At 40.1% G+C, this 5561-nt stretch overlaps 1 long non-coding RNA gene across 1 annotated transcript; it reads right to left on the bottom strand.

Annotated features, from left to right (window-relative positions):
• Positions 1 to 341: 341 nt before the first annotated feature.
• Positions 342 to 1165, bottom strand: LOC311117036. The gene is made up of 3 exons (XR_014611550.1): positions 1082 to 1165; positions 722 to 950; positions 342 to 357 (listed from the first exon to the last, which is right to left on the bottom strand). It is a non-coding gene; the product is annotated as an uncharacterized lncRNA (long non-coding RNA).
• Between the last annotated feature and the right edge of the window lie 4396 nt (positions 1166 to 5561).

Here is a 5561-nt window from a genome sequence, read left to right as displayed (position 1 = left end):
CTTTTCCTTCAGCCCAGTCCAGAACAAACTTCTGCACAGAGACTGTTTTTCCAATGCCAGCGACTCCCTTTGTCAGCACAGTTCTGATGAGTTTGTCTTGTCCAGTTAAGGGTTTGAAGATGTCGTTACATTTGACTGCAGTCTCTGGTCTTGCTTGTTTCCTGGTTGTTGTCTCAATCTGTCTCAGCTCATGTTCATTATTGACCTCTCCTGTTCCACCCTCTGTGATGTAGAGCTCTGTGTAGATCTTATTGAGAAGTGTTGGGTTTCCTTGTTTAGCGATCCCCTCAAATACACATTGAAACTTCTTCTTTAGATTAGATTTGAGTTCACGTTGGCAAATCACAGCAAGCTCATCTGAATGAAGAAATAACACAGAGGATATTAATATTACGTCAGTTTTAATGCCTACAGTATTCTAGGACTGTTATAAAATTTATTTATTTACTATTACTATCTGAATGTATCATTAATCTCTCTCTCTCTCTCTCTCTCTCTCTCTCTCTCTCTCTCTCTCTCTCTCTCTCTCTCTCTCTCTCTCTCTCTCTCTCTGTCTAAATTAATCAACACAACACATCCCTGCTGCTACTTGATGAGGTCACTAGGTGTTGTGTTAAGGCTGCTACAATATCACTTAGTTACACAGCTACTTTAGCTGTACTTTAGCTACAGCTTTTAAATGTTCTAAAACAGCATTCAACATGAGGTAGACAGCTCTTACTTTTCTCCAGTGTGTCAGCAAGCTCCTTCTGGTTCATTTTCCTCAGGACGTGCAGTGTGATCTTCAGAGCCCCCTCTCTGGCAATGCTCTCCTGCTTCTCATCTTCAGCATTCACCACTTCCTTATCCTGCTTCTGACTCTCAAAGCCTTCTGGGAGTTCTGGACTAAGAATCCTCTTGAACATCTTCAGCTCGTTCTTCACAAATGTCATAATATTCTCTTCAAGCAACTGAAATAAATCAAGTAAATAAGTTAAGCAAGAGACTAAATGCTTTCTCATTAACACATGAATGAATGATTTACAGATCAAATTTACTTGAGGTAAACAAAAACAAATGTACACATAACAGGACCACATACACTGAATATGGAGGCCAGGTCTGTTTGATGACTCTGGGAAGTCTGACCACTGAGAATCTCTGACTCTGATCTCTCCTGTTGGTTTCTGTGGACAAAACATCAGATTACATCTCCTCATCCAGGGAGTGCACACACACACACACACACACACACACACACACACACACACACACACACACACACACACACACACACACACACACAGGGAGGGAATGTAGTGTTTGTTTAATATTGTTTCAGGACTATGAAAATGGAAAAAAGGATTAGCCTATGGATTATGAAAACAACAAAAATAAATGGTAAAATGGGAGAGGAGAAATGACTAGAGACAGTGTTGTTTAACTCACTGACCATGACCCATGAGTTCTTCTTACCTTTGTTCACTAGAAAAGTCTCCCTCTCTGAACACTATAGGATGACCCATAGACTGGACACTCTTCATGGACACACAGCTGGGTACAGGGGAGGCTGGTCTCTCCTGCTTGATTGGACTTCAACACAACAGAGACAAACATTACGTCTCTCATCTACTCTGAGCTCAGATTTGGAAACATAACAAGAGTTTCATTCCAAAACGCTATATATCCATTTTCAGAATGTTCGTAAATTAGCTTCTATTGTTTAAAGAAATTATCAAATAAATGGTTGTGTTTTCTCACCATCTAATCATGGCAGGGGGTTGTTCAATAACAGCATGTATTTGTTTAAAATCGATCAAATAATGGCTTAATTTTAGAGAGACAAATGTTTTTTTTTGCAAAATGCTATATATCTGCCTCACTCTCAGAGAAATAAGTAGTACTAAGTAATTAAGAACTGTAGAAATGATACACTTGTGACATCAATATTTAAATGTATTTAAAAAATAATAATAAATACAGTAATATGAGATCTGTATGTAAAACATTTACGTTTTGTTTTTTAGTCATTTAGTCATTTAACATTTAGCAGATGTTTTTTATCCAGGGTCCGGATTCCCAAAAGCATTTTAAGGCCAAGTTCATCGTTAGAACCTTCGTAGGAGCATTGTTAAATCTCTGAGCTGTTTCCCAAAACCATCGTTATTAACGTTGCACTTGAAAACGCTCATATTCTAACACCCGCCTCAGACCACTTGTAGAACAGCCAAGTGCGTCGTTAGATGCTTTTTTGCCCTCCCACGTCACTTTATACACAGAAGATCTCCGCTAAACATAGAATCACATGGTTTATCCATCTCTTTGTGACCACCGATAAATTCAGAACAAAGTTGAATACAAATACAAAGTTGCCAATGTCTTTGCAATTGATTCAAACAAGGGACGTATAACAATTTGCTTCAAATGAAAACCGAGATAACTGCATTACAATATAAACAGTAGGCTATAGGCCTATTTCAATCATATTGAAATATATTCAATGTTCAATATATTTAGTTATATGTTGCTACTTGTAGACTACTGTCTGTAATTTGTCTCAATATATTTCATGATGTGTAGCCTAACATGTGCCCAATGATGTGCCGAATCTGTGATTTAGTGCATTTTTATTGTGTAAGCATTAGAATAAACTACCTCAATATTTGCAGCCGTAGGTAGTAATATCTTTCTAGAAGCTGATCCGTGGTCAGTATTGTGAAATAATTATAATTATAGGGAACGATTTGAATGGAGAAAACTGATCCGAGAGCAGCGCTCCCTTTCTTTCGATCCTATCAGTATCGATACATGCTCCACCGGACGTGATACCTTGTCATGCTGCTGATCCAGTTTCTACTGGTCTGCCTGCGGATCTGGAACTCTGACCTGTTCACCGGACGTGCGACCTTGTCCCGAACCTGCTGTTTTGACCCTCTCTCTCTCTCTCTCTCTCCCTCTCTCTCTCTACTATGAAAAGCCAACTGACATTTACTCCTGAGGTGCTGACCTGTTGCACCCTCTATAACCAGTGATTATTATTTGACCCTGCTGGTCATCTATGAACATTTGAACATCTTGAAGAACGAAATGTTTTACTCAGCATTGTTGGTTAAGGGCTCGTAAGTAAGCATTTCACAGTAAGGTCTACACCTGTTGTATTAGGAGCATGTGACAAATCTAATTTGGATTGATTGATTTGTTCATTTTATAAATGTTCTGTCTTTAGTAGTTGAACACATTATTACTTCAACCTCGTGAATGTGACAAACTGACACGTTTTCATGTTAGTCAAAAACAACTTTATATGGAAGGAGTGCCTTTGATTTGACGGCCTGCACATGCGCAGTTCGGCGTGAGACGACCGTTCGGCGTGAGACAACTGCTTGACCTGATGACATGTTTTTACGCATGACCTTCGAATTAAATTAAATGAAATTGTATGTCACATGCGCCGAATACAACAGTGGTACACTTTACCGTGAAATGCTTACTTACGAGCCCTTTCCCAACAATTTAGTTAAAAAGTAACAAAAATTAGCTAAATAAAAAAAGGAAATAGTAACATAATGAAATAATAATAATGAGGCTATAAGGAGTACCAGTACTGAGTCAATGTGCAGGGGTACCAGGTAGTTGAGGTAGTAACTAGACTATATACAAGGAGTACCAGTACTGAGTCAATGTGCAGGGGTACTAGGTAGTTGAGGTAATAACTAGACTATATACAAGGAGTACCAGTACTGAGTCAATGTGCAGGGTACCAGGTAGTTGAGGTAATAACTAGACTATATACAAGGAGTACCAGTACTGAGTCAATGGGCAGGGGTACCAGGTAGTTGAGGTAATAACTAGACTATATACAAGTAGTACCAGTACTGAGTCAATGGGCAGGGGTACCAGGTAGTTGAGGTAATAACTAGACTATATACAAGGAGTACCAGTACTGAGTCAATGTGCAGGGGTACCAGGTAGTTGAGGTAGTAACTAGACTATATACAAGGAGTACCAGTACTGAGTCAATGTCCGGGGGTACCAGGTAGTTGAGGTAATAACTAGACTATATATAAGGAGTACCAGTACTGAGTCAATGTGCAGGGGTACCAGGAAGTTGAGGTAATAACTAGACTATATACAAGGAGTACCAGTACTGAGTCAATGGGCAGGGGTACCAGGTAGTTGAGGTAATAACTAGACTATATACAAGTAGTACCAGTACTGAGTCAATGGGCAGGGGTATCAGGTAGTTGAGGTAATAACTAGACTATATACAAGGAGTACCAGTACTGAGTCAATGTGCAGGGGTACCAGGTAGTTGAGGTAGTAACTAGACTATATACAAGGAGTACCAGTACTGAGTCAATGTCCGGGGGTACCAGGTAGTTGAGGTAATAACTAGACTATATATAAGGAGTACCAGTACTGAGTCAATGTGCAGGGGTACCAGGAAGTTGAGGTAATAACTAGACTATATACAAGGAGTACCAGTACTGAGTCAATGGGCAGGGGTACCAGGTAGTTGAGGTAATAACTAGACTATATACAAGTAGTACCAGTACTGAGTCAATGTCCGGGGGTACCAGGTAGTTGAGGTAATAACTAGACTATATATAAGGAGTACCAGTACTGAGTCAATGTGCAGGGGTACCAGGAAGTTGAGGTAATAACTAGACTATATACAAGGAGTACCAGTACTGAGTCAATGGGCAGGGGTACCAGGTAGTTGAGGTAGTAACTAGACTATATACAAGGAGTACCAGTACTGAGTCAATGTGCAGGGGTACCAGGTAGTTGAGGTAGTAACTAGACTATATACAAGGAGTACCAGTACTGAGTCAATGTGCAGGGTACCAGGTAGTTGAGGTAATAACTAGACTATATACAAGGAGTACCAGTACTGAGTCAATGTGCAGGGGTACCAGGTAGTTGAGGTAATAACTAGACTATATACAAGGAGTACCAGTACTGAGTCAATGTCCGGGGGTACCAGGTAGTTGAGGTAATAACTAGACTATATATAAGGAGTACCAGTACTGAGTCAATGTGCAGGGGTACCAGGAAGTTGAGGTAATATGTACATGTAGGTAGGGGTAAAAGTGACTAGGCAATCAGGATAGAGATTACATCTCCTCATCCAGGGAGTGCACACACACACACACACACACACACACACACACACACACACACACACACACACACACACACACACACACACACACAGGGAGGGAATGTTGTGTTTGTTTAATATTGTTTCAGGACTATGAAAATGGAAAAAAGGATTAGCCTATGGATTATGAAAACAACAAAAATAAATGGGAAAATGGGAGATGAGAAATGACTAGAGACAGTGTTGTTTAACTCACTGACCATGACCAATGAGTTCTTCTTACCTTTGTTCACTAGAAAAGTCTCCCTCTCTGAACACTATAGGATGACCCATAGACTGGACACTCTTCATGGACACACAGCTGGGTACAGGGGAGGCTGGTCTCTCCTGCTTGATTGGACTTCAACACAACAGAGACAAACATTACGTCTGTTATCTACTCTGAGCTCAGATTTGGAAACATAACAAGAGTTTCATT

The sequence above is a fragment of the Coregonus lavaretus genome (assembly GCF_964263955.1).
Source record: "Coregonus lavaretus genome assembly, contig: HAP1_SCAFFOLD_1347, whole genome shotgun sequence".
In the NCBI taxonomy this organism is placed as follows: Eukaryota; Metazoa; Chordata; class Actinopteri; order Salmoniformes; family Salmonidae; genus Coregonus; species Coregonus lavaretus.
This window is presented reverse-complemented; position numbering and strand designations above follow the sequence as displayed.